Here is a 27451-nt window from a genome sequence, read left to right on the forward strand (position 1 = left end):
GGTTCCCATTCAAGTGGTGTCTTCATTATCAATATTTCGATCACGTTCATCTCATTGTTTTTTGGGGGATAGTAGTCTTAGGGACGAGTGAGCAACACCAGTCACATATTAAGTTAATTACTTTAATCAAAAAGGTTCAGGTATCCAACCATACTGTTCTTTTCTTGATCGTCAAAATAAATTCATCATCTCATAGTGGATTTATGGGCAACTCCTATCTTCCTTTCATTCATGATATGGTAAATGTACTTTAAAAATGATTTTAAAAACATCGCTGCCACAAAAACATCTATTGCGGTGGTACCCTGTTTCGGTCAGTGTTTGCAATCCTCATACTATGGTGGCAGGCTGTGGCATGGAATGGAGCGGGTGTTGTAACTCAATCTGTCGTTCGTGGAGTTACAACATCCGCTCCATTCACCACTATCACTTGCCATATTGGTATGAGGTACTCAGCAGGGTCAAACACTAATCGAATCTGCTTACCACCAAAATAATTTTTTTTGCCATCGGGACTGTTTCCTTATCTGTAATTTTAGCCAGAAACTGTTTCTCCACCAGAAATGTTTAAAAATTTACTGCTCAAGACAAGTGTGCTACTATTTAAATTCTGTTATTCTTCTCCCATCTACTGTTTAGATTCTGGAAAGCTATAGTGTTCACTTTGTAGCGTTGTATTTTCACACCCTTGTGTAAAATGTGTACTTTCTCCCGTGTATTTCTTGAGCACTAATTGTTCTTGTTTCAACAGATGACTTGTTAGTCGACAAGCAGGTAATACTATGAGAAACATGTGTTCATATGATACGAAATTGTAACTCACCAGATACTGTGTGAAAACTCGCAAGTTCATGGAAGACGAAACCGTGATCAGCAGATCCCTGAAGATGTTTTGATCTCGTTCCTTTTTCAACCAAAGTTTTTGTCAGTAGCGGTACACATGCAAACCAATAAAAGTTTATCCACTTATCTGATGAAGACCTTCAGGACCATCTAAGTAGAATGAACAATCTAATGAGTACGTATTATGGATAGACAGTAATCGAAAGTAAGACGAATATAATAGGGAGTAGCATAAATGAGACTAAGAATAAATTTAACAGAAAACTTTGGGATCATTAAATGGACAAAGTAGTGAAATTATGTTACAGTGAAAGCAAATAGCACGTGGCGGACTAATTTAGGAGAATGCACGAAGGAGATTAGTGCAGCAAAATAGGACTTTCATCGCTGAAAGAGATCTGATCGTGTTAAACGTACGCTTTTAATTTCGGAAAGAAATTTCTGAAACTTTAAGTCTGGAACAGAGAAATGTATACGAGTGAATCATGAGCTGTGGGGAAAGCAGAAAAGGACAGAATACATACATCTGAGATATAGTGCTATGGAAGGATAATGAAAAGTGGATGCTCTGGTGTAAGAAATCAAAATGTGATTCGGCGACGGAAAGAAAATGTAGAATATCTCTCTCAATCGGAAAAGACAGAATGTTGACAGATGCGTTAGAACATCCAGAAGCAATTTCGATGGTACTAGAGGGAGCTGTAGTAGTAAGAGATTGGGTTACATCCAACAAATAATTGAGGAGTTTGAGTATAAGTGCTGCTCTGAGACAGAGATGCTTTCGCAGAGTAGAAAGCTGCGGCCGGCCACATCCGAATAGTTACAGGATTTATGACCGCCCAATCGCATACCCGGCAACAACATAAAGCGTAAACACCTCAGAAATCTGTTACCATTAGAAACAACCTGTAGTGTCTGATGCAAGTGGGAATACGTGCTGCTAAGAGATGAGGCAAGCTCCATACATTTTTTTCTGGGTGAAGATACAGGCTGGTGCAAAAACCAGGACCGCTGCCAGGTCATTGTGCGCCAAGGCCTCCCATGCACACAGGGGTGGCGCTGGGGGATGTGGGGGTGGGTCCCGGCGCCGGAAGATACGCTCGCCCGCCAGCCGCCTCGGGCCAGGTCACCGGAAATGAGTTCTCGTATGTAATCGCAGACACGGCGGAGGCCGTCACGGGTCAGCTACGCTATTTCCTGGTAAGCCTTCAGGGTCGCGAATTCCTCCTGCCGCCTGGCGAGTGTATGTGGACGTCAGCACCTGGTGAGCAGCCTTGCAGACGACACATGGTCTGCAAGCTGAAGGGCAGTCTTTGTTGACAAAATAGAAAATATAACGTTTTGTCTCCTTATAAGAACAAGGAACTCCGACTGAAAAGTGAATATCACGGAGAGAAAACTGTGGCACCCATCAAAATGAGAATGGAGAATGCACTCTCGAAAAAAAAAAAAAAAAAAATAAATAAAACTTTAGGCAATGAACAGCAGCAATCGTCGATTGAAACGTAATTCTGGCGTATTTCTGTCCTCTGAGAGGCTAGATTTATGGGTGAAAGCAACATATAAAGCACAGAAACTTTGCTAGCCAGAGTGATAAATTGGATATACCAAGCTGACCGATAGCCTGTTACACAGTAAAAAGTATTACTTCGTCGTAGGTTTCACGAACTGAAGTGATACTGACAGGACATTTAGAAGACGAAACAAATCTACCAAAGGGACTACCTACACCAGACTTGGAGTCTTTACGCGCGGCATGGGATCCTTACCGCTACGAGTGAAGGAGGAAACTGAAAAGTTAAGGAAACCGCTTTGTCCTCTTAATGCAAAATATTTTACTGCTTGTATTGTTGTTGTTGTGGTTTTCAGTCAAAAGGCTGTCTTCAAGCAGCTCTCGATTCTAGTGTATCCTGTGCTAGCCCCTTCCTCTCTGAGTACGCAACCTACATCCTTCTGATTATGCTTACTGTATTCATCTTGTGGTCTACCTCAATGATTATCAAATTTTCACACCCGCCCTCCCCCCCCCCCCCACGCCTTTTCCACCAGTATTAAATAGATGATCCGTTAATGTCTAGGACCATGTCTTACCAACCGATCCCTTCTTCTACTAAGGTTGTGCCATAAATTTCCTTTCTCGCCAATTCTATTCAGTACCTTACCATTAGTTACGTGCTCTACCCGTATAATCTTCAGCATTCTTCTGCTGCACTTCATTTCAAAAGCTGCTATTCTCTACTTGTTTAAACTGTTTATAGACCGTATTTCACTTTCATACATGGATACACTCCATAAAAATACTTTCCCAAAAGGCTTCGTGACACATAAATGTATACTCGATACTAACAAATTTCTGTTCTTCAGAAACGCTTTTCTTGCATTAGCAGTCTACATTTTATATCCTCTTTACTTCGGCCATCATCAATTATTTTGCTGCCCAAGTAGCAACACGCATCTACTACTTTAAGTGTCTCAGTTTCCTAATCTAATTCCCTCAGCATGAACTGATTTAATTCGAGTACATTTCAGCATTCTCGTTTTGCTTTTGTTGATGTTCTCTTATAGCCTCCTTTCAAGACACTGTCCATTCCGTTGAACTGCTTTTCCAAGATATTTGCTGTCTCTAACACTGTCATCGTCAAACCTAAAGTAATTATTTATTTCCTCTGGATTTGAATTCCAACTCATAATTTTGCTTTTGTTTTCTTTACTGATTGTTCAGTGTGTAGATTGAATAACATCAGTGTTAAGCTACAGCCCTGTCTCACTCCCTTCTCAATCACTGCTTCCATTTCGCGCCCCTCGACTCATATAACTACCATCTGGTTTCTGTACAAGTTGTAAATAGCCTTTCGCTCTCCGTATTTTACCCCTGCCACATTCAGAATTTGAAATAGAGTATCCCAGTCAACACTGTCAAAAGCTAAAAATTTAGGCTTGTCTTCCCTTAACCCATCTTCTAAGTCGTAATGTCAGTATTACCTCACGTGTTCCTCGCGTGTTCCTACGTTTCTCCAACCTCCAAAATGATCCACCCCGAGGTCGGCTTCCACCAGTGTTTCCGTTCTTCTGTAAGGAATTCGTGTCAGTATTTTGTCAACGTGAATTATTTAACTGATAGTTGGGTAATTTTCACAGCACCTGCTTTTGTGTAATTGCAATCGTTATGTTTATCTTAATGCTTGACGGTATTTCGCCTGTGTCGTACCTCTTGCTCACCAGATGGAAGAGTTTTGTCATGGCTAGCTTTCACGAGGCTATCAGTAGATCTACCCCAGGGCCTTGTTTCGACTTAGGACATTCAGTAATCTGTCAGATACTTCAAGCAATGTCATCTCTCCCATCTACGTCCTCTTCCATTTCCATAATATTACCCCCAAGTACATCTACTTTGTATAGATCCCCTATATACTCCTTCCAAATTTTTAATTTCCCTTCTGTGCTTAGGACAGGTTTCCATCTGAGCATATTATATTGATTCAGGTAGTTCTCTTTTTTGCAAAGGTCTCCTTAATTCTTTAGTTTTTCTGTAGGTGGCAACTACATTTCCTCTGCTGATATATGCTTCTAGATCCTTACAGTTGTCCTCTAGCCATATCTGCTTAAACGTTTTTCTCTTCCTGTCAATTAAACTATTTAGACAGAGGTATTCCCATTAGCCTTCTACATTTACTGCAATTATATATCTCCTCCTTTCATCAACTAAATTCAATATCTCTGTTTACTAGCCTTCGTCTTTTTACCTACGTGATGCTCTGATGCCTTCACTGTTTCCTCTCTGAAAGCTACCCTCTCTTCCCCTACTGTATTCCTTTCTCCAACTTTCGTCAATCGTTCCTTGATGCTCCCTCAGAAACTCTCAACAACGTCTGGTTCTTTTAGTTTATCCAGGTCTCATCTTCTTAATTTCCTCCCTTTTTGCATTTTCTTCAATATTTAATCTGCAGTTCATAACCAATAAATCGTGGTCAGAGTCCACACTTGTCAATGTAAATGTCTTACACTTTAAAATCTGGTTCCAAAGGCTCTTTCTTAACGTTATATAGTCAATCTGAAAATTAGCGTTGTCTGCAGGTCGCTTCCACGTATACAGCCTTCATTTGTCATTCTGAAACCAAGTGTTAGCTATGATTAAATTACGTTCTGTGCAAAATTCTACCAGGCGGCTTCCACTTTCATCGCATTTCTCCAGTCCATATTCACCTACTGATTTCCTCCCTTTTACTACTATCGAATTCCAGTCCTCTGTGGCTATCAAATTTTCGTTTCCCTTGACTGTCTGAATAATTTCTTGTATCTTACACATATTTTCAGTCTCTTCATCGTCTGAAGAACTAGTCGGCAAATAAACTTGTACAACTGCGGCGGGTGTGGGCACCGTGCCTGTCTTGGCAACAATAATGTGTCTGCTATGCTGTTCGTAATGGCTTACCCGCATTCCTAAGTTGTTATTCACCATGAAACCTACTCTTGAATTACCCCTCTTTGACTTTGTATTTATAAACCTGTATTCACCTGACCAGAAGTCCTGTTCCTCCTGCCACCGAACTTCTTTAACTCCCACTATATCTAACTTCAAAACATCCATTCCTCTTTTTAAATTTTCTAACCTCAGTGCACGATTAAGGGACCTGACGTTCCATGCTCCGATCCGTAGAACGGGTTTTCCTTCTCCTGATAATGACATCTTTCTGAGCATTCCTCGCTGGGAGATCCGAAAATGGGACTACACTCCTGGAAATGGAAAAAAGAACACATTGACACCGGTGTGTCAGACCCACCATACTTGCTCCGGACACTGCGAGAGGGCTGTACAAGCAATGATCACACGCACGGCACAGCGGACACACCAGGAACCGCGGTGTTGGCCGTCGAATGGCGCTAGCTGCGCAGCATTTGTGCACCGCCGCCGTCAGTGTCAGCCAGTTTGCCGTGGCATACGGAGCTCCATCGCAGTCTTTAACACTGGTAGCATGCCGCGACAGCGTGGACGTGAACCGTATGTGCAGTTGACGGACTTTGAGCGAGGGCGTATAGTGGGCATGCGGGAGGCCGGGTGGACGTACCGCCGAATTGCTCAACACGTGGGGCGTGAGGTCTCCACAGTACATCGATGTTGTCGCCAGTGGTCGGCGGAAGGTGCACGTGCCCGTCGACCTGGGACCGGACCGAAGCGACGCACGGATGCACGCCAAGACCGTAGGATCCTACGCAGTGCCGTAGGGGACCGCACCGCCACTTCCCAGCAAATTAGGGACACTGTTGCTCCTGGGGTATCGGCGAGGACCATTCGCAACCGTCTCCATGAAGCTGGGCTACGGTCCCGCACCCCGTTAGGCCGTCTTCCGCTCACGCCCCAACATCGTGCAGCCCGCCTCCACTGGTGTCGCGACAGGCGTGAATGGAGGGACGAATGGAGACGTGTCGTCTTCAGCGATGAGAGTCGCTTCTGCCTTGGTGCCAATGATGGTCGTATGCGTGTTTGGCGCCGTGCAGGTGAGCGCCACAATCAGGACTGCATACGACCGAGGCACACAGGGCCAACACCCGGCATCATGGTGTGGGGAACGATCTCCTACACTGGCCGTACACCACTGGTGATCGTCGAGGGGACACTGAATAGTGCACGGTACATCCAAACCGTCATCGAACCCATCGTTCTACCATTCCTAGACCGGCAAGGGAACTTGCTGTTCCAACAGGACAATGCACGTCCGCATGTATCCCGTGCCACCCAACGTGCTCTAGAAGGTGTAAGTCAACTACCCTGGCCAGCAAGATCTCCGGATCTGTCCCCCATTGAGCATGTTTGGGACTGGATGAAGCGTCGTCTCACGCGGTCTGCACGTCCAGCACGAACGCTGGTCCAACTGAGGCGCCAGGTGGAAATGGCACGGCAAGCCGTTCCACAGGACTAAATCCAGCATCTCTACGATCGTCTCCATGGGAGAATAGCAGCCTGCATTGCTGCGAAAGGTGGATATACACTGTACTAGTGCCGACATTGTGCATGCTCTGTTGCCTGTGTCTATGTGCCTGTGGGTCTGTCAGTGTGATCATGTGATGTATCTAACCCCAGGAATGTGTCAGTAAAGTTTCCCCTTCCTGGGACAATGAATTCACGGTGTTCTTATTTCAATTTCCAGAAGTGTATTTTACTGCTGGAATATTTTACCAAAGTGGATACCATCATCATTTAACCATACTGTAGCGTTACAAGCTCCCGGGAAATGATACGACTGTAGTATCTGCTTGCATTCAACCGTTCGAACCGAGCGAGGTGCCGCAGTGGTTAGCTCACTGGACTCGCATTCGGGAGGACAACGGTTCAATCCCGCGTCCGGCCATCCAGATTTAGGTTTTCCGTGAGTTCCCTAAAACGCTTCAGGCAAATGCCGGGATGGTTCCTGTGAAAGGGCATGGCCGAATTCCTTCCCCGTTCCTCCCTAATTCGATGAGACCGATGACGTCGTAGTTTGGTCTCTTCCCCGAGAACCAATCAACCGTTCGCAGCACCAGCACAACTGGGCCATTTTGATTGACGCTACAACGCCTGATCAGTCAATCGTCCAGACTGTTGCCTCTACCACTACTGAAAGGGCTGCCACCCCTCTTCGTGAACCACACCTTTATCTGGGCTCTCAACAAATACCCCTCTGCTGTGGTTGCATCTGTGGTCCGATTTTCTGTATCGCTGAGACACGCAAGCATCCCCACCAACGGTTAGGTCCATGGTTCATAACAAAAAATAAAAATTCAGAGTCCCCTAGAACTTGGAACTACTAAAACGTAACTAACCTAAGGACATCACACACATCCATCCCCGAGGGCGGATTCGAACCTGCGACCGTATCGGTCACGCGGTTCCAGACTGTAGCACCTAGAACCGCACGGCCACTACGGCCGGCTCACACGCTAAAATTTAGGTGTTCATCTGTCCTACGTACTATGTGAAGGGGCCGAGAAATAGTCCGAAAGACGTTCCATGACTCATCTACCTAATACTTAAGACTGAACTGCAAGTTATCATGTAGATATACATGGACACTTCTTGTTCTTCTTTTTCCGTAGTACTATAAATTTGGGCATGTGGTATCCATATTGTTCTTTTCACATTCTCGTTGTATGATATTCGGCTTTTCATTGCAGAGCAAGGATATCACGCCGAAATTAAAAGTGACTATGTTCAGTATTCCAGAATGAACTCTTCGCTCTGCAGTGGAGTGTGTGCTAATACCGTGTGCCGGACTGCGACTCCAACTCGGGACCTTTGCCTGTCTCAGGCAAATGCTCTTCCTGCTGAGCTACACAAGCACGACTGAGAACATGTCCCTACAGCTTTACCTCCGCCAGTACCTCATCTAGTACCTTCAAAAGTTCACAGAAGTTCTCCTCAGAACCTGACAAGACTAGCACCCTGCAAGAAAGGCTTTTGGTGAGACAGGGCTCAGCCACAGCCTGGGGGATGTTTTCAAAACGAAGTTATCACTCTGCTACGAAGCGTGCACTGATTTGAGACTTTTTGGGAGATTGTAACTGTGTGCCAGATCGAGATTCTAAACCGAGACCTTTGAAGTAGAGCTGTAAGAACAGATCCTGTGTAGTGCTAGAGTAGCACAGTCATAGAGTACTGACCTGCGACCTGCGGAAAACAAAGGTCACGAGTTCGAGTCTCGGTTCGGTACTCAGTTTAAATCTACCAAGAAGTTAAATGTAGACGATATGACATAAATCGGATGTGCGGTTGTACAACCGGAAGTAGTTCATAAATACAAAGAAATCATGCATCAGACTATCTTAAGATCAGTTCCAGATTACGGTAAGGCGAGAAATACATATGTTCTTCTTCTGAAAACATTAGTGAACGTTCCGGCGTCCTAAAACGCAAGGATTAAATTCCAAACTTAAGTTCCTTTTCTTCGTTAGCTGAAATAATTTCCAATTATATTTAATAAAAGAAAACTCAACGTCACGTAGTTGTGAGCCTGCTCAATAAGCGGGAACTATAGCATTACAACGACTCGGAAAAGACCATTCCACGCATTACCACAGTCAATGATTAATCATCAGCAGCTCCAGCCCATTAACGTCGACTCCTGCATAATATCTTTATCAGGATTTCTTCTCGTGCTAAATCAGTTACGTGAACTATGTAGCTCTTTTCATAAAAGTCTGATATTTGTTGTTAGCGATTAGTGACCATGTAAGTGAATACTATGTTCACAAAAAAAGAAAAGATACTGTTAAGTCTAGACTATTGAATATCCTGTCTGCGGTTTAGGGAACTGGAACGTAAAAGCATTATTTTAATTTTGAGGGACGTCTTCCCGACAGCCAATCTGTAAACAGTTTCGTTACTCTAGCTACAGCAAATAAGCTTAAAAAGCTATCATTTCCATCTTAATAACACTGTCTTCTACGTAAATAATTTCACTATTAACTTGTGTCCTTCTGATTCACTTTCTTTTACAGATATCTTGGAAAAATGTGCAACTACCTGTGCCATAGTCCATCTGATGAAGAGTTTGGTCAACCCAAATTATGTTCCTGTCTTGTATTCTTTATACTTTGTTTGTTACTTCTGTTTCTTCTAACTTGTCAGTGTTCAGGATGTGCTTGATTCAGTGGTGTGATTTCTTTAATAGCTGCAAAATTTCTTTCATTTTTCTTGTTTACAATAACGTATACATTTTATAATGAGAGCCGTTCGTTTTATACACTCTGTCTGTTTGAGGTTACCGCATCTCCTATCGCGATTTCTCTGTTCCTTCCGTATCGTCTCACAGTGTTCCTATAAATTTGTGGAGATTTACACTTTCATTAACACAATCGCTATCACACGTTAATACGCACATCAAATTTCTGCAATGATTACACGGCCTGGTCGATTTACAATAAAATGTAGCTTTGTCGCAATACCAGCCAGTTGGGAAATTGGCATGATGATTCATTCTTGGCTAAGGGGGTGGGGTAGGGCCACGAATGCGAGATGATCATAACTCAAGGCAAGAGTGAAAAAGAAAAGGAAAAATGTGCACTTTGCTTCTGTGTGTCTGCAGATAGTGTTTCCCACAGTCTTAAGCAATTTGGATGTCTATCCCACTACATTTGAAGACACTGCATCGCGGTGTTCACAAAGATATCACCACGTAGTATAATAAAAATAGAATAGAGAAAGCACCAACAAGAAATCCATCCATTTTAGAAAATCGAGATAGAGAAACCTATCAAAAAAGCTGAAGCGTAATTTCAGGACGTCAGACAGTACATGTCTTATTGCAAGTAATGCATGAAAACAATCAGTGAAGAAACTATTCTAATGCCAGTTAACGTTATTTAAACGTTACATTTTAATTCTTTACTGGAATCATGTTTTAGCAGGATGAATAATTTTTACTGAAATAATTTCATAGCACCTCAGTATAATTGAGATCCGAAGTCCTAACTGAATGTACTAAATAATTGCTAGGGTTGCCAAATCAAAAAAGTGATGACCACAACACTGGGCGCCGTAAAATTTACTTACCTCTTTCCATTTCAGAAACAGCACTGCTCTTTGAAACCCAAATAAATATTTTTCATCTGTGATGGCCACATGACCACAACCCTGTAACTAACTATTTAGGAAGCAATTTTGTATTTATGAATTGTTTTGAATATTTGCTGTTCCCAAAATATGATTCAAAACTCAGTTGAATATACTCATAATTTATCAACAACTGAAAACTAACTTACAAATGGTCACCATTTAAACGTATGAACATACGTAAGTATAACATACATCTAAAATGACTCTTTACTCATCATTACGATTGATTCTGCTAATCATCTATTCAACATGAAGCCAACTAAATAACCATGAACCTGCAGAGATTACTGAATGGCAGTTCATCCTCAGTCGCTTCTTATGTATACAGACTTTAGTGCACAGTTCAAGTTTCTGCTACAAGTGACACCGAAGAATTCTAGATAGCAGTGCTGGGAAGTTCAAAAATGCAAATGCAAGTGAGGGGCAATTTAAAAATACCTGATGGCGGTCGTGGGAGATTGCAAAATGCAAGATGGATGAGATGGGAAATTTAAAAAGTAAAAGATGACAATAGTGGCAAATTAAAAAAAGAACAATATGGCGGAACTAGCCCAGCTGTGCTTTGTACCCAGTTCACTGCTCTATCACCCTCCACCCCCTTTTCCAACCTTTCCTGTCAAACTCATTGCAGTTTTAAAATGAGGGAGTCAATAACATGAATTGCATAAAAATGACGACTATCTCAATAAAATGTAGAATTTCTGAAAAAATGACCTAAACTTGCAATAGCGTAATGTTCAAAGCTATTTGGCTCCGAATGGCGTAAATTGGCATTATCACTCAAACACACACACACTCTTTATGCCATGAATTTATGCATTAATCAGCACCAATTAATGTGCAAAGCTCGGTTTGTATGAGACACATGATTTGAAGCACAGCAAACCCTCCTATTATTTTTCAAATAAATAAATTCTACTATTATCCATGTTGAGTGTTATAGGGTTCTTTCATTTAAAATATCTGCTGAAATACGTCAGCCATACAAGAAAATGCAATGTTTACGTCAAGTGTCACAGTGTTATTTCACGCACGTTCATACAACAAGCGCCAAAAACTTGATTCTTAACCCTTGAATGTAGTGCCCAGTGTTAAGCTGTTCTGATGTCTAAACACACGTAGCTACAAAATAATGCGCTAAACAGTTAATTTTTAAGCTTAATTCAGGTGATGTGGTAAGGCTAGTCCGACTAAGGTTATTACTACAGAAAATACATGTTGGCTAAAATGCTATGCTAAGCACGCAAGCACACACACAAATAGGTTTTCTGAATTACTGCCAGCTAGAGGAAAAGAGCCATTAATTTAATTTTTTGTCCCTCCCAGGAGACATTGTCTTATCGAAGGCGCGCCTGTGAAGCACTCGTAACGCACCCAGGGGGTTATAAAATTACTGGCAAACTCACAAGAACCTCGGATACAGGAGTGGGTCAAGTGGTGAAAACCGGCAGATCAAAAGGACAAACGATTTGGTGTTGCGGATTATGTGTCTTTGGCGACATGTAATGTTCGAGAATTGACAAACAGAGAAAGCGAGTTGAATCAAGTACTCAAAGAGAGGAAAGTAGACATTGCAATAATAACGGAAAATAAGAAAACACTACGGTCCAGACGAGGGAAGGATGGATGAAAATAATACCTTTTGCAATGATTTGCGGAAAGTAGTGAACGCAATTAACAAGCCCCAGACCATGTTGTTACCGTTGTCGATATTAAAGGAAGAGTTAGAATCCTACCTGTACCGGGAATTGTAGGACTTTTAGGAGAAAAGACTCTTAATAATAATGGACGTGAACTACTCCGGTTAGCCTCCTTCATCAATTTTAGAATTACTAACATATTTTACAGGGATAATAACATTCACAAGTGTATATGGAGTGCAGGAGGATTAAGGTCTGTGATTGATTACACTCTAATTAAAAATCAAATGAAGAATCTTATGCAAGATATAAGTTTTTATATAGTTATAGATCACTTCCTTTCAGGCCCTAAGATAAGGTTACAATGGAAATGGAAGAAGACAGAGAAACTCTAACACGAGTTGTTCAAAGATAATCTCCTGTCGGTATACAGTATTAGGATACTTTATCGGTACTGACTCCAAAAAAAGTTTGCATCACTACCAGTCAATAAAGACATCGATTCCGAATGTAATAATATCAAAACCTGCATCACTGAAGCAACCTCAGAAGCACTTGGTAAAAGGAAGGAAACAGATGCGAGAAAACGACACAGAATTTGGAACACAGAAATTAAAGAAGCCATTAAAGGACACCAAATAGCTTATTTGAAGTTTTCTACTGACAAAAACATCAGAAAGCAGGGAAACATATAAAATAAAAGAATGCTGCGAAACAAATTGTGCGCAAAGTGCACCAAGAGTAGTGGGATACATTCAGAAGCGTCTTAGAAGACGACGTACACGGTTGACAGCAATGTGCATACAAAGTCATGAAAGCCCTCAGCAAGGAATAAAAAGTCACTGCTTCACCGAACATGAAACCCAGTGAACAATGGATAAATCATTATACAGACCAGTAGTGTACACAGAAGGCCGAAGACCACACGGGAGAATATATATACAATGAAACAGTAGATCCATTTACTGTGGACGAACTACAAGAGACTTTGGAAGGCATGAAGAACAGGAAAGCTACTGCGGTCGATGGAATAAATGCAGAGCTACTTAAATTTGGTGGCTTACTACTGGATAAAAGATTTTTACAAGTGATTAATGCATGTTGATCGAACTGGAAGATCCCGGACCCTTGATATTCAGCAGAAGTAATCTCTCTTTTCAAACAAATAGAAGCGTAATAACACTAAAAATATCCCTGCATTAGTCTTCTGAACCAAAAAATATAACAAAAACAGTCTCGATCGCGTTTTCAGACTTTTATTCGTTAGCCACCGGTTTCGGCCCTTTCCTCAGACCATCTGTGCTCTTTTATGTCATAATGGCTTTTGGTGGTGATAGAAGGAGCGATATCCGTAGAAGTAGGAATGTCACTGCTCACTTCCACGGAAATCCCTGCGTATGCCACGACCAGCAGCCGTAACAGCCGGGAGAAGCCTAAACATGACCTGAGTAAAGGGCCGAATACGGATGCTAACGAATAAAAATCTGAAAACGCGATCTAGATTATTTTTATTTGACTTTTTAGCATTTTATAACGGTCAGTGCTTTGCTCCAATAATAGATTGCTATCTAAAACCTTAATCTGGTAAATGATGTCTACAAACACAGAATATATTATTTTTGAAGGAGAAAGTGGATTTAGATCAGGTTGTTCATGCAGAGAGAATGTGTAATTATAAACGTCATAGAAACACACAAATAATTTAATATAGAAACCCATATGGTCTTAACCGACGTTGAGCCATGATAGCCTATGGCAGATTGTTTCTGAATGTGGATATCCTTTATCACCGATCAGAGGTAGTGAAAAGTCTTTGCAAAACTACATCTTCTGTAAGGAACACAGGTAGGAATAGATTAGAATAAGTAATTATTAACCACGGCTTTAGACAAGGCTGTGGAATCACCTACCTTTTTCAGAATTTACACTGACTTCATTCTTCGGAAATGGAAATGTAACGTAATCTAAGGAATTAACATAATGAATGAGGTACCTACTTCTGTCTGCTGATAACCCTGTTCGTATTCAAAAGAATGAAGATAATCTCCAAAGAGCTGTACATCCACAGAACGAAACTTAGAAGAACTACAACATTAAAGTTTCTACCAACAAAACAAAAATAATAGCATTTCGACGAAAATATCCAGTCAGATGAGAAATGGTTTTCGCTAATTTAATTTTAGAAGACGTGTCTCAAATAAAATACACAAATTCCAAACTGTCTGTGCTACCTTTAGGTGATCATTAGGCCAAAAAATACAAAAAGAAATTATCATGAAATTGTATAGCGTTAACGCTGTTCCTGTGTTATCCTACGGAACGGAAAGCTGAGTTACCAAGAACCAACTAGAGAATAAAATTCAAACAGCAGAGATGAGGTCCCTGAGGAAGACGACGGGCTGTACAAAAAGAGATATGATTAGAAAGGTAGAAATTAGAACAGAATTAATTATTTTAAGCATGAATGAAAAAATTCAAAATCATCATAAAGTTTGGAGACAACACCTCGTGAGGATGTCTGGTTACAGAATTCCTCAGAAGATACTGAACTACAAGCCGAAATAGGAAAGAGGTATTGGAAGACCTACAAAATGATGGGAATTACTGAGTTCGTAACATGCTAAATACTAGTACTTGAAAGGAATGTGATGATGATGATGATGATGATGATGAAGATCAAGCTTTAAATAAAATATTTCCACATATTTAACGTTCTATGATGCTTATGAAATGTTACGATATTATCTCTACACAAAAGTTTCTGGCGTTTCCATATGAGGAAATAGTACTGATGTTTCATGGTTCAAATGGCTCTGAGCACTATGCGACTTAACTTCTGAGGTCATTAGTCACCTAGAACTTAGAACTAATTAAACCTAAGTAACCTAAGGACATCACACACATCCATGCCCGAAGCAGGATTCGAACCTACGACCGTAGCGGTCTGTCGGCTCCAGACTGTAGCGCCTAGAACCGCACGGCCAATCCGGCCGCCGATGTTTCTTGCAAAAAACTGATAACACGGGGGGGGGGGGGGGGGGAGAGATAATGCATCTTTCCTACACCGAAAAACGTAATTGATATTTGTAACAACCTAATATTTGTTTTATTTGCTTTTGAACTAAGCCAACTATAGGTTATGTACAAAACGATATATCGAGAATGCCATAAGATTTACTGACGAGAATTGTGATGCCAGTGTCAGTGAAACGTTTACTGACTGCATTTCCCATAATTATGTACTAAATAACATCAAAATATGATCCAAATACCCTCTGCAGAAACAAAACACACACACAAGTCTAAATACAAATGAACATAGCAAGTACGATTTTAGAATGGAGGGAAGAACGAGTTTTGAAGAGATATTTATTGCAATGTATCACTTAAACTACATATTTTCGTAATACACAAGCAGAACGTTTGAGATATTTACACTCAACAGAACATGATATGTGACAGTAGTGGTGGAACAAGAGAGAGATGAAACATAGCCAAAACCGTTGTGCAACAAAACAGCGACGAATATTCGATGTATCGTAAGTTCAGCACTTATCACCAACATAAGATTACCTATCGCCATAAGTAATAGTTTCGAGTATAAAAAATATGCAGTTTCTTATTGTGGCATACAAATATAAGTATAGATGTCTTATCGTGCAACAAGATAGCGACGAAAATTCAATGTATCGTAAGTTCATCACCTACCACCAAATTAAGATTACGTATCGTCACTAGTAACAATTTCGAGTATAATAAATATCTTGTTTCCTTATCATGGTATGCAAATATAAGTACAGATCCCGCATTGTGAACGAAATTTCAAACTCTGCAGCAAAGTATAACTGTTTAATATCACCAAATACTTAAGGCTTTTAAAACTTTTGTGATATACTATTGATAATGCCATTATAAAGACCCTCTTACTACCCAATTACATTTATCTTTCAGTATAGCTTTAAATGTTCCTCATCGCCTCGTAATTCTAGCTTGCGCTGTCACAAAGTGGAGACTCCATGACATTCCACCACATAATCTACAAAACAACTGTAATGCTGTAGCAAATCGAGAAAAAAACATGTTGTGATATCACATAACAGGAAGATTATCAACGAGAGCGCCATACGTTGGGCACCAAAAACGTTATGGACTCGAGACATTGCCTGTCACAGACTTTCAAACAGAAAATGGAGGAAATGAGGTGGCCCTCAACTACGTACCCTCCGACTCTGAGTTGCAATATAAAAAGTTTTGGCTGGTTTCGTTGTCTAGCGGCTGGGATACGTAGTTGCCTCATTAAAGGACAAACACTGCTGAGTCTTCAGTATACGATAAGTGTACACACATGAATGGAATGGTCGAAGGTTTATATCACTCGCCAATTGCGAATTATGAATATAACATATAAATTTATAAATGAAAGATTGCAATTAAATAAAATCTGCAGGTACGCTCTGAACGAATTTAAATGATGAATACTGTAGTAGAAGTACTTTTGAGAATGCCTATATTTCTGCCAAACACTTATTGGTGTCGATGGTCCAGCAATTAAATAAAATATAAGTTAAGTAACAGGTAAGCTGGCCGGGGTGGCCGAGTGGTTCTAGGCACTACGGTGTGGAACCGCGCCACCGCTACGGTCGCTGGTTCGAATCCTGCCTCTGGCATGGATGTGTGATGTCCTTAGGTTAGTTAGGTTTAAGTAGTTCTAAGTTCTATGTTACTGATGACCTCAGAAGTTAAGTCCTATAGTGCTCAGAGCCATTTGAGCCAATCACAGGTAAACAATACATTCCTACTTCATGTAATTAGTTATGAACAACAACATAGTTCGCGAGATATTCACTTCCAAACGCGTACTACGCCATCACTGTAGAAATCACGGAAATATCACAAGTTCACAAGTGGGCACTCCGAAGTATTTCTGTCTCTCGCGACCACGTGCAAACCGCTCCACTCTCCAATTCCTTCCGCCGACTTCGCGTCCGTCGTGCCGTCGAGTCGAGCTCTTCTCGTGTCCTGCGCCGTACTGCCCAAAACTGCCCCGCTTCCATCCAGTCTCCCCATTCACGAGTGCTGTGATTGGCTAGAGCGCTCCCGCCATGTCTTCAAGCCAACGCACCCACACAAATATAAGGAAACACTTTCGAAATACTGGATTTACCTTTAAATAACTTGAAATTAAATAAATATTCCTACGACAGGACCATAAACACGCTCTAACACACATTATTTGATACATAAGCAAATTAAATGAATATATATCAAAGGAACAGAACAAACGGTAGTCCAGTAGCCTAATCTCGCCGTGTTTCCTAAAACACAGTAAATATTTAATCAATTTCTACATGAATAGTATATTTATCGGATATAAACAAAGACATAGATGAATATATATATATATATTTATGAGCATGCTGCTACCGTTTTTTCGCGTAACTGGGGAGTACCTACGGCATGACACGATCGATAGTAGTCGGCCACTTTGACCTCCAATAACTAATGTACTTTTCAAGTTACATGCCTGTAGTTCATACCAATTTAGGTTTACACTAATAGCCTTCTAAAGACACGTTGATAGACAAAATCGGATGAAGCATTTATATTTAGGAAATTCGTTGCTGGGTGTTACTTGTATAATTCACCATCAGACAATAAACTTTAAGGTAATAAAGATATTGAAAATTTAATTACACCATTAGAATTGTCGTGCAAATAATAATAATGTACATGTTTCTTTTTGAGGTATTGCGATTCCTCTTGCTACTATTAATTTCTGTATGAACTGTGAAACGTCTGCCTTTAAGGTTTCACAAAGGCCGCCATCTTTGGCACTGCCGGCGCGTCCTCCTTCATTAACACAGCGGTTGGACCGGCCGTTGTGCGGCATCACGCAGTCGCCAAGTTAACGTTCGGCACCACGTGGTTGCTGCTGGGCAGCGGCCCGCCGAGAGGCCCCAGCTCAGAAATTAGAAATTTTCAGGGCGCTACAACTCGCACGTTACCTCACACTGTGACATCATATAACATGAAAATTACCAACGACATCATCCCGTGCTGGGCGCCAAAATGTAGTGAATTCGAGAAATCGTTCATAAAATCACGTAACATGAAAATTACTAATGAGATCGTTCCATGCTGGGTGACAAAAATTATGTGACAGGAGTATTTAAATGAAATCAAACAATAAAGTTTACGAGAATAAGGGGTTGATGTATAGACGAATTGAACAGATTCCTTAGACGATTGAAAGACGAAAAAAATAAGTTTATTTCTGTACAGTTTACACAAAACAAAACAAAATCACAAATATGAGGAACGATCTGACTGGGTGTGGCGACGATTCAGTTATTAAAGGGAAGGAGAGGGGACGAACCATTTCCTCATTATTCAGGATGATTCCTTGTGCACTACTGCGTGTCTACGGCACGCTACATCGAAGTTGTGCAGAGCGAGTAGATTGCTGCCATTGGCGTTCGCGGCTTTGCGGCGAGGCGCAGGTACGATCTCCGTGTTGCGTGTTCCTTGTTGGTTACATAACAAAGACTTACATAACAAAGACCGCGATATCAGGATATCGGAAGGCATATGCAAGCGATGGATGGAAATGCCAACATGTCTTCTTGCTTCGCCTTTGTCTCACCGATTACCTCTCTTCATCCTCATCCGTTTCACAAGTTGGTCCCTCGAAAATTGGTTTCTCTCTCAGCTTTGTCATTGGCGAACTAGCTTTGTAATGCCGCCCAATGATTCATTGCTGTAACGTGACCATGCCTCTTAGTGTACGGTGGAAATTTCTAACCTTGCGTGGCTGGCCGCGGTGGCAGAGTGGTTCTAGGCCCTTCAGTCTGGAACCGCGCGACTGCTACGGTCGCTGGTTCGAATCCTGCTTGGGCATGCTTGTGTGTGATGTCCTTAGGTTAGTTAGGTTTGAGTACTTGTAATTTCTAGGGGACTGATGACCTCAGATGTTAATTCCCATAGTGCTCAGAGCCATTTGAACCATTTTTTACCTTGTGTCGGCTGGTGTGTGGCCTGGTAATTTGCGCCTTACTGACGATTTCTTCAGCACTGTGGCACATTCTTCCGAGTATTTCTGCATTCCGAAGTTGTTGTGAAAGCGCCAGCACAACACTTAATTGTAACCACTATTCTACCAAAAAGCACATTCCTAGCTGGCGAATGCACCGTTCTGTGTCATTGTATTCAGAGCTCCTAAATAAGGAAGATGTCACTTTGACCCCTTTCTAGAAAAATGTTTCAAATGGCTCTAAGCACTATCGGAGTTAACATGTGGGGTCATGAGTCCCCTAGGCGCAGAAATACCTAACACTAACTAAGCTAATGTACTAGGCGCTACAGTCTGGAACCGCGTGACCGCTACGGTCGCAGGTTCGAATCCTGCCTCGGGCATGCATGTGTGTGATGTCCTTAGGTTAGTTAGGGTTAAGTTATTCTAAGTTCTAGGGGACTGATGACCACAGCAGTTAAGTGCCATAGTGCTGAGAGCCATTTGAACCATTTTAACTAACCTAAGGACGTCACACACATCCATGCCTGAGGCAGTATTCGAACCTGCGACCATAGCAGCCGCGCGGTTCCGGACTGAAGCGCCTTGAACCGCTCGGCCATAGCAGACGACCTTCCGTTTCTAATTCTGTCTTTCATCTTGAGGATGTGAAAATTATATCATGGTCTGAGAGGACTCTCTTGGGTTTACCACATGTGTGCACATAAACTTCCATCAAAATTTTTTCACAACTTTTCGTAGTGGTGCGGTTTGTACTGTAAACCCTAACGTGCTTAGTAAATGCGCGCACTACAATGAAAATAAGCTATCACCCTGTCTGTCCTTTCGGCAGAGGGTCGTAATGATCAACACACACAAGGTCATTTGATGCTTCAGGTATGGTGGTAAGCATTTCACATCGCTCATTAATTTCTGGGTGTTTTAAACGTTGGCACATGTCGCATTTCATAAGTGTTTCTGCAGCCTCTCGTCTCAGTGCGTCACGTACACAATCATTTACGTCTGGCGCATGCAACATCGTCTCTCTGCAGTGACCAAGTTCTTGATGATTGCGCTCTATTAAATCTTCAAAAAGTGCGTCAGGGAACAAAGTGTTCCACCATGGTTCTTTCAAATTCCACTAGAAACGCATACTGCGCTCATCACATTTCTTATTCTCACATCGTCTCCACCAAAGCCGTACATCAGAAGTCATTTACTCTGCGGATTTCTAGCTTTTGGCCTTGTGCTGCGGTAACTCTCTCCTATATTGACGGATGCACGCCTGGCCCATTTGTTGTAACATTGCCATTATAACCTCATTATTTTCTCGCCGTATTCCTGCGAAGGATTTCTGCTTAACCAGTCGGCAAATTTGTTATGGTTGCTCTTGCAATAAGACACTTCCAGATCGTATTCCTGTATCACAAGGGTCCACCGCATCACCCTGTTGCTCGTGTATCGGACCTCATCTCTACGTCCAGTAGCTTCTGGGTACATGTGACCACAATGTGCACTTTCTCATCCTAGCCTTCCTATTGTACTCATCCCCCCATGCCCTCCACACCTGCGTCAGTAATGAGGTAGAAAGATCCCGAGAAGTCTGGAAGTGCTACACAAATATTGTCATGCTACGTTATCTTAAACTTCTCGAACGTGTTTTCCCGTTCTTTCCCGCAGCCCCATTTGGTGTTCTTCTTCAACAACGCTTTTAGAGGACTCGACGTCTTCGCGAAGTTAAAAATGTGCTCTTTGTAAAATTAAATGTGTCCCAAGATCTGTATTAAATCGTATACTCGGGAAGGCCGTTTCAGTTTTGTGATTTCCGTCATATTTCGCTGTAGGGTACCTTCTGCCGATACGTCGAACCCGTTTGATCTGTGTCAGGCTTGAGCGTAACGCCGTATCACTGGAGTACGCCATCAGTTGATTTATATGACGCATGTGTCTTCAAATGCTGGAAACGTAAGAATTTTATCTTCGATGTAGACAGCACAAAAATTCCTTTATCTCTGTTGTGATTGTACCAATAAAGGCCCTCAGAAACGCCCAAATTGACTCTTTAAGCTAGAATAGTAGTCGGTTTTACACGTACTGGCCCCCGTAGAATACGAAGGCAGTGTTCTTTCGGCAGGATGGTCCGAACTCAGTTTGACTGAAACCACTTTCTTCCCAAGAACTGGCGCATTATGTCGCGAATTGGTTCCGGCTTTGTTCAGATTGCCTCAAAGTAGTTCAAATGGTTCAAATGACCCTGAGCACTATGGGACTTAACATCTGAGTTCAACAGTCCCCTAGAACTTAGAACTAGTTAAACCGAACTGACCTAAGGACATAACGCACATCCATGCCCGAGGCAGGATACGAACCTGTGACCGTAGCGGTCGCGCGGTTCCAGACTGACGCGCCTAGAACCGCTCGGCCACACCGGCCGGCTCAAAGCAGTCATGTACCACCCTTGCATTGAGGTAACAATGGTACGATCCGTGTTTCTTAGGTTCAATCGCGGGAGATTCACGTATTCCGACGGGGACCGCGATATGACTCCGGTTACAAGCTTCGCCTGAATCGCTTCCATGGTAGCTGCTGTTCGCTTCCATGATAGCTGCTGTTCCTTGTTTCTCCTGCTCCTCGATGTAGCCCAAGGACCGTAAAAAATCTTTGACAGTTTGACAGTTCCCTGACAAATACACTGTGTATATCAACAGGAAGTGAACTGTGCACTACATCATTCTTCATTAGTCATTTTGTAGTCCAAGTATCCCGTCAGAACGACAAAGGGAGCAGCATTTGGATTGACGTGAATGCGGAGCACACTGTCCCCCTTATATGCTTATCTCTGCACTCGCCTATGTGGCCATGTTCCAATATGTTGCCAGAAACTTAGTGCAGAAATCCTTGTAACTTCTGTTCTCGCAACATGGTGCGTCACTCTAGGTAGCCTTCTCCTGGTCGAGCGTCGTGCAACGAGTAAAGAATTACATTCGATCGCAGATACGCGCCTAAGTTGTTTAAGTAGGCACGTGTAATATTAAAATTTACAAGGCCAGAGGGCGTTAATGAGTATGCTCCCGTGACACTACAAGCCATCCATGCGACTACGAAAGACACACTCCAAATCGAACAATTTAATCTGCAGAGAGAGTTCAGGTCAAATCCCGTGACGACAAGAGCGGCGAGAAACTGAAAAATTTTAAAATTCCATAGCAGTAGAGAAGCTCATGTGGAGGATAGAATGCGAAAGTGATTTCAGAGTTCCTGAGAAGCACCACGAAAGTATAAATGTAGATGCGCCCACTCTGCAGTTGTAGAAACAATGTTGTTCCGCTCATGGTCGAAAAATAAGCAGGTCAGACTTTTTCGAAGGACCGCAGATATTTTCATGCGTCGAAGTTGCGAGATAAGTTGATCACTTCTGACTCAGACAAAGGGACACGGTAGATGGCGCCCTCTGTGTAGACGATCATTCAAAAGTGGGCGTAGAGAACCCAAAGGATGATCCTACTGGAATACCTAGAAAGATTATTCAAGCTAACCCATGACTGAACCTGAGCAGAGAAAAGAGGTGGACAAAACAATTAAGGAATTAAGGGATACATTCTCGTTCCAACCGGGTATATGTCGGGGAATGGCCCACAAGTTTAGACAAAAGTGTGATGGGCTGCCGACAAGGAAAGCGTACTCAGTGGCTTGGAAGCACCCAAAAGCTATCGGAGAAGCGATACAGGCAACCGGAGTCATATCCCGGGATGCGCTGGAATACACGGAATCCTCTCGCAATTGGGCCGTTTTGCCTCGATACGAAGGTGTTAAATGATCACATTGAGGCAGTCGGAAGAATGGTGGAACGAATCCTCAACATACTGCGTCAGTTCTCGGGAACAATTTGGTTGCCAATCTTTGAGATTACAGCCGGTTTCAATCAAACTGACTTCGATCCATCCTGGCGAAAGTACACTGCCTTCTTATCCGAAGGGAAACTGTATGTGTACAACCAACTGCTAGTCGGGCTTAAGGAGACATTTCGACTTTCGTGATGGCCCTGAATGGTATTATTACACCAGAGATGAGGGAAGTTTCGTGTTGCCCACAGCGGAGAAATAATTGTTTTCAACACTGGAAGGCATATGCGGCATATAAATTAGCTGCTGGTGGTGCTCTAGAGATATGGTGTGACGCTTAAACATGGTGGTATATCTCGGATTAGAGATCTCGCCGGAAGGTACCCATCCGGAAAAGTTCAAACTGATGGAAATCACAAAATTCTGCATATTCGAATTGAGTCAGTTCTTGGGGTTATTTCACTTTACAAGAGACACATTGTCACCTTCGCGCATTGTTGAGCCATTTACACGCGCTGTTGTAGCAGGGCAAGCAGTGCAGTTGAGGGAATGTGGAGGAAAATCCATTCGAGAAGGTCATGACAGTACTTGCTTGGCGCATCCTCACTTCCCGGCATCGTTCCACCTCTTCACAGACGTAGATACGCAAGGCAAGATGGGAATGTGCATTGTGTGGACAGATGTAGCTGGAAGCTACTGGAGGATGAGACACGGTATTTCACTGTCGATCTAGAAATCCTGGCCATTGTGTATGTGACTAAACAGTTTAAGGATTATCTTATCGGCCGGAAAACTCGATTATATACAGACCACCATGCCCTGGCGTGCCTAAGAACCCTCAGATACGCGAGTAACAGAGCGATGCGTTGGGCCCTAATAATACAGGAATACGATATGTATCTTATTGGAGGGGTAAACAGAACAAGTTTTCTGACTAGTTAAGCCGAAATCCTTACGAGTAAGTTGTAGAGGAACACGTTGAGATAAAATGTGTTGAGGTTATAATGGCAGTGTTAGAACAATATATGGGGGAGTGAATAGCAGAATAAGGTCAACGGTCAGAAATCTGGAGAATAAAAGACTTTCTGATGTACGACGTTGGTATAAAGGAAATGCGAACGAGAAATACCGCTTCATTGTACACGCTCGAAAGGATTGCGTTTTTCCGATGAAATGTGAAAGAACTAAGATGGAAAATTTGGCCTCCCGATGCTCTTTTGGAACTAATTATCAAGTGGTGTCATTAGAAACTTGGCCACTGGGGAGCGACGAAACTGTATGCGACAATCGCCAAGGAATGGGAACTTGACGTACTGAGACGGGAGGCTGCAGATATAGTTATGAAATGCGACATTCTCCAACGTGTCAAGCATCCGAAGATGGATGTGTTAGGTGAAATGCATACCATCATATCAGAAACACTTAATGACCTTGTGAGTATTGTTCGTTACGGTCCTCTGCCGAAGGAACAATTTGGGCAGCAGTTAACTTTCGTTGTCGTGGACGCATTTACTAAGCTCGTCAGACTTTACGCCACAAACCACATCACAGAGAAAATCTGTGTAAAAAATTTCGACGGAAGATTATGTAAGCATATGTGATAGGCCCGAGAGATTCTCCACAGCCCAAGCTACAATTTTCACATCCCCAAATGAAAGGGATGATTAGAAAAGGAAGAATAAAAATGAGATTCACAATTCGAAACCCGCAATACAGTCCCAAAGGACTGTACATTCGTGAGCTGTGAGTGTTCTTTAGGATATTGGTTTCTAACAGACACATGCCTTGGTCTAGCACCTAACAAAGTTGTAGAGGTACTTCAATGAAGCCGTTCACCGCAGTTGGGGCTACAGACCGATAGGGAGCAGGGAAAAGGTACGAAGACTTACGACATCCGTGACTGAGTCCCCTTGGAATTCGTAGGCAATCAGATGCCGAAAAGAAAATAACAGCAAGATTCCTTCCTCCCATATTTCTGCCCATACTCGATGTGACAAGTAGCATATCGAATACCTGCTCAATTTATGATAACGAGCTCGGGGTTTGGATATTTAACGCCCGCGGACTGAGAGCATGTATGACTCAATAGAGTATTGTACAACAGTAGCGGTATCGAAAATTGTAGATGCCTTTTAATAACACGCTGTATATTGGGAATAGATTTTCTGTTATCCCCATTAGTTCGTATATATAGAAAAAGTAGAACACCTAGAACGTCTAGAGACAGAACGCTCATATTTACTGGACATGTACATTAGTAAGTCCTGCAGAAGTGATTAGTATTTCAGACACCTCGGTTCCACATGTCTCCTGTAGCCTAGTAAGCACAGGGTTCGCCATTGGCCCTAATAACGTGTTGCATGCTGGTGCGTATAAGGTGAGTATGGCTTCTTGTGGTATGGCATTCCATGCTGCACTCACTTGGTTCCGAAGTTCATCTAAGGTGGTTGGCCATGTGTCACAACACTGGACCCGTCGTTTTACCGTGTTTCAAACATTTGCTGTTTGGTCCTTAGGACCAAATTCAGGAGCAAATCTCCAAGATCATAGAACGTGTCAGTACATGAAATTACAACATAGAAGTAGTGACACATAAAAATAAAATGTTCGAGTAAACGTAGTCAACAATATAACAGGTAAATTTTTCAAGCGACTCCTCAACAGAATAGAAAAATTGACCCATGAGGAGACACTTCAGTTTCGATTTGAAAGAGCGTGGAATACTACTAAGATTTCTTAATTCCTGTAGTAGCTAACTGAAAATGGATGCAGTAGTACACAGCACACCGTTCTGCACAAGAGAGTTATGGAAGTCCGATCCAAATGCAGGTTGGATTTTTGTCGAGTTGTAACTGACTGAAAGCTGCTTATTTTGGTAATAAGCTGATATTGTTAACAAGAAAAGACAGTAATATACATACACATTTATTTATTTATTTATTTATTTTATTTACTTATTTATTTATTTATTTTTTTTTATTTTTTTTTTTTTTTTTTTTGAGAGGACACTATCAAAATACCCAGACTAGTGAACAGGAGTCGGCAACAGGTATGCGAACTTACACAACTTCTTGCCCGAACCGACCGTTTCTCAGACAAAAATACCTTTTAGAAATGGAAGAGTTACTCCAAAATATACAACCATACGACACAAGTGAATGAAATTAAGTAAAGTAGCCTAATTTTCGTGTTTAAATCACTTACTTCAGATAGCGTTCGAATAGTAAAAACGGCAGCATTAAGTCTTCGGAAAAGGTCCTGATTGTGGGCTTCCCACGACAGTTTACAACCCATCTGAACACTTAGAAATTGGAACTGTTCAGTTTCACAAATCATATGTTCATTCTGTGAAATCAAAACGTCGGGTTTGGTTGACTTGTGTGTTAGAAACTGTAAAAACTGAGTCTTACTGTAGTTTAGTGTTACTTTATTTTCTACAAGCCATGAACTTATTTCACGAATTGCACTATTTGAAACCGAGCCAATGTTGCGCACAACATCCTTCACTACCTTGCTGTTGTCATCAACAAACAAAAATATTTCAGAATTACCTGTAATACAAGAGGGCACACCATTTATATAAAAACAGAACAGTAGTGACCCCAACACTGACCCTTGGGACACCCCCAATTTGACCGTACCCCACTCAGACACCACATCACAGTCAATCTCAACACTGTGAATAATGACTATTGCTGTTTGTTTGTTAAAGTATGAGGTGAACCTCTTGTCAGCTACTCCCAGTAATCTGTAATGCTCCAACTTCTCGAACAATATTTTGTGACTACAAAATCAAACGCCTTAGTTAAATAAAAAAATATGCCTAGGGTTCGAAACCTTTTGTTTAACCCATCCAGTACCTCACAGAGAAAAGAGAATATAGTATTTTCGGTTGTTAAATGACTTCTAAAGGTACATTTGTTAGCAAATTATGTGATATAGAATGATCAATTATCCTTAAATACACAGCCTTTTCAATAACTTTAGCAAACACTGAAAGCATGGAAATAGGTCTTAAATTGTTTACATCCTCCGTTTCTCCCCTTTATAAAACGGCTTTACTACTGAGTACTTTAATCGTTCAAGAAACTAACCATTCCTAAAGTAAAAATTACAAATATGGCCAAATACAGAGCTAACATGTGCAGCACAGTCCTTTAGTATTCTGCTGGGCATTCCATCATATCCATGACAGTCTTTAGTGATTTAATTATTGACTCAATCTCCTTCTTGTCAGTATCACATACGAGTATTTCAGACATCAGTCTCCGAAACGCATTTTCCAAGAGAATTATATGATCGGCTGATGGAACTAAGTTTTTATTTATTTCACCACCAACGCTCAGAAAATAATTGTTAAAAGCTATACATACATATGACTTATCAATAACAGAAATATTTTTGTACGAACTGATTTTGAAACTTCGAACTTGTGCTTCCTTCACAACTAACCATGGTTTTAATTTTATCCTGTGAATTAGCTATTCTACCTGCATACCACAAACTCTTTGCCTTCCTAATAACATTT

This window comes from Schistocerca serialis, chromosome 7 (assembly GCF_023864345.2).
Source record: "Schistocerca serialis cubense isolate TAMUIC-IGC-003099 chromosome 7, iqSchSeri2.2, whole genome shotgun sequence".
Lineage (NCBI taxonomy): Eukaryota > Metazoa > Arthropoda > Insecta > Orthoptera > Acrididae > Schistocerca > Schistocerca serialis.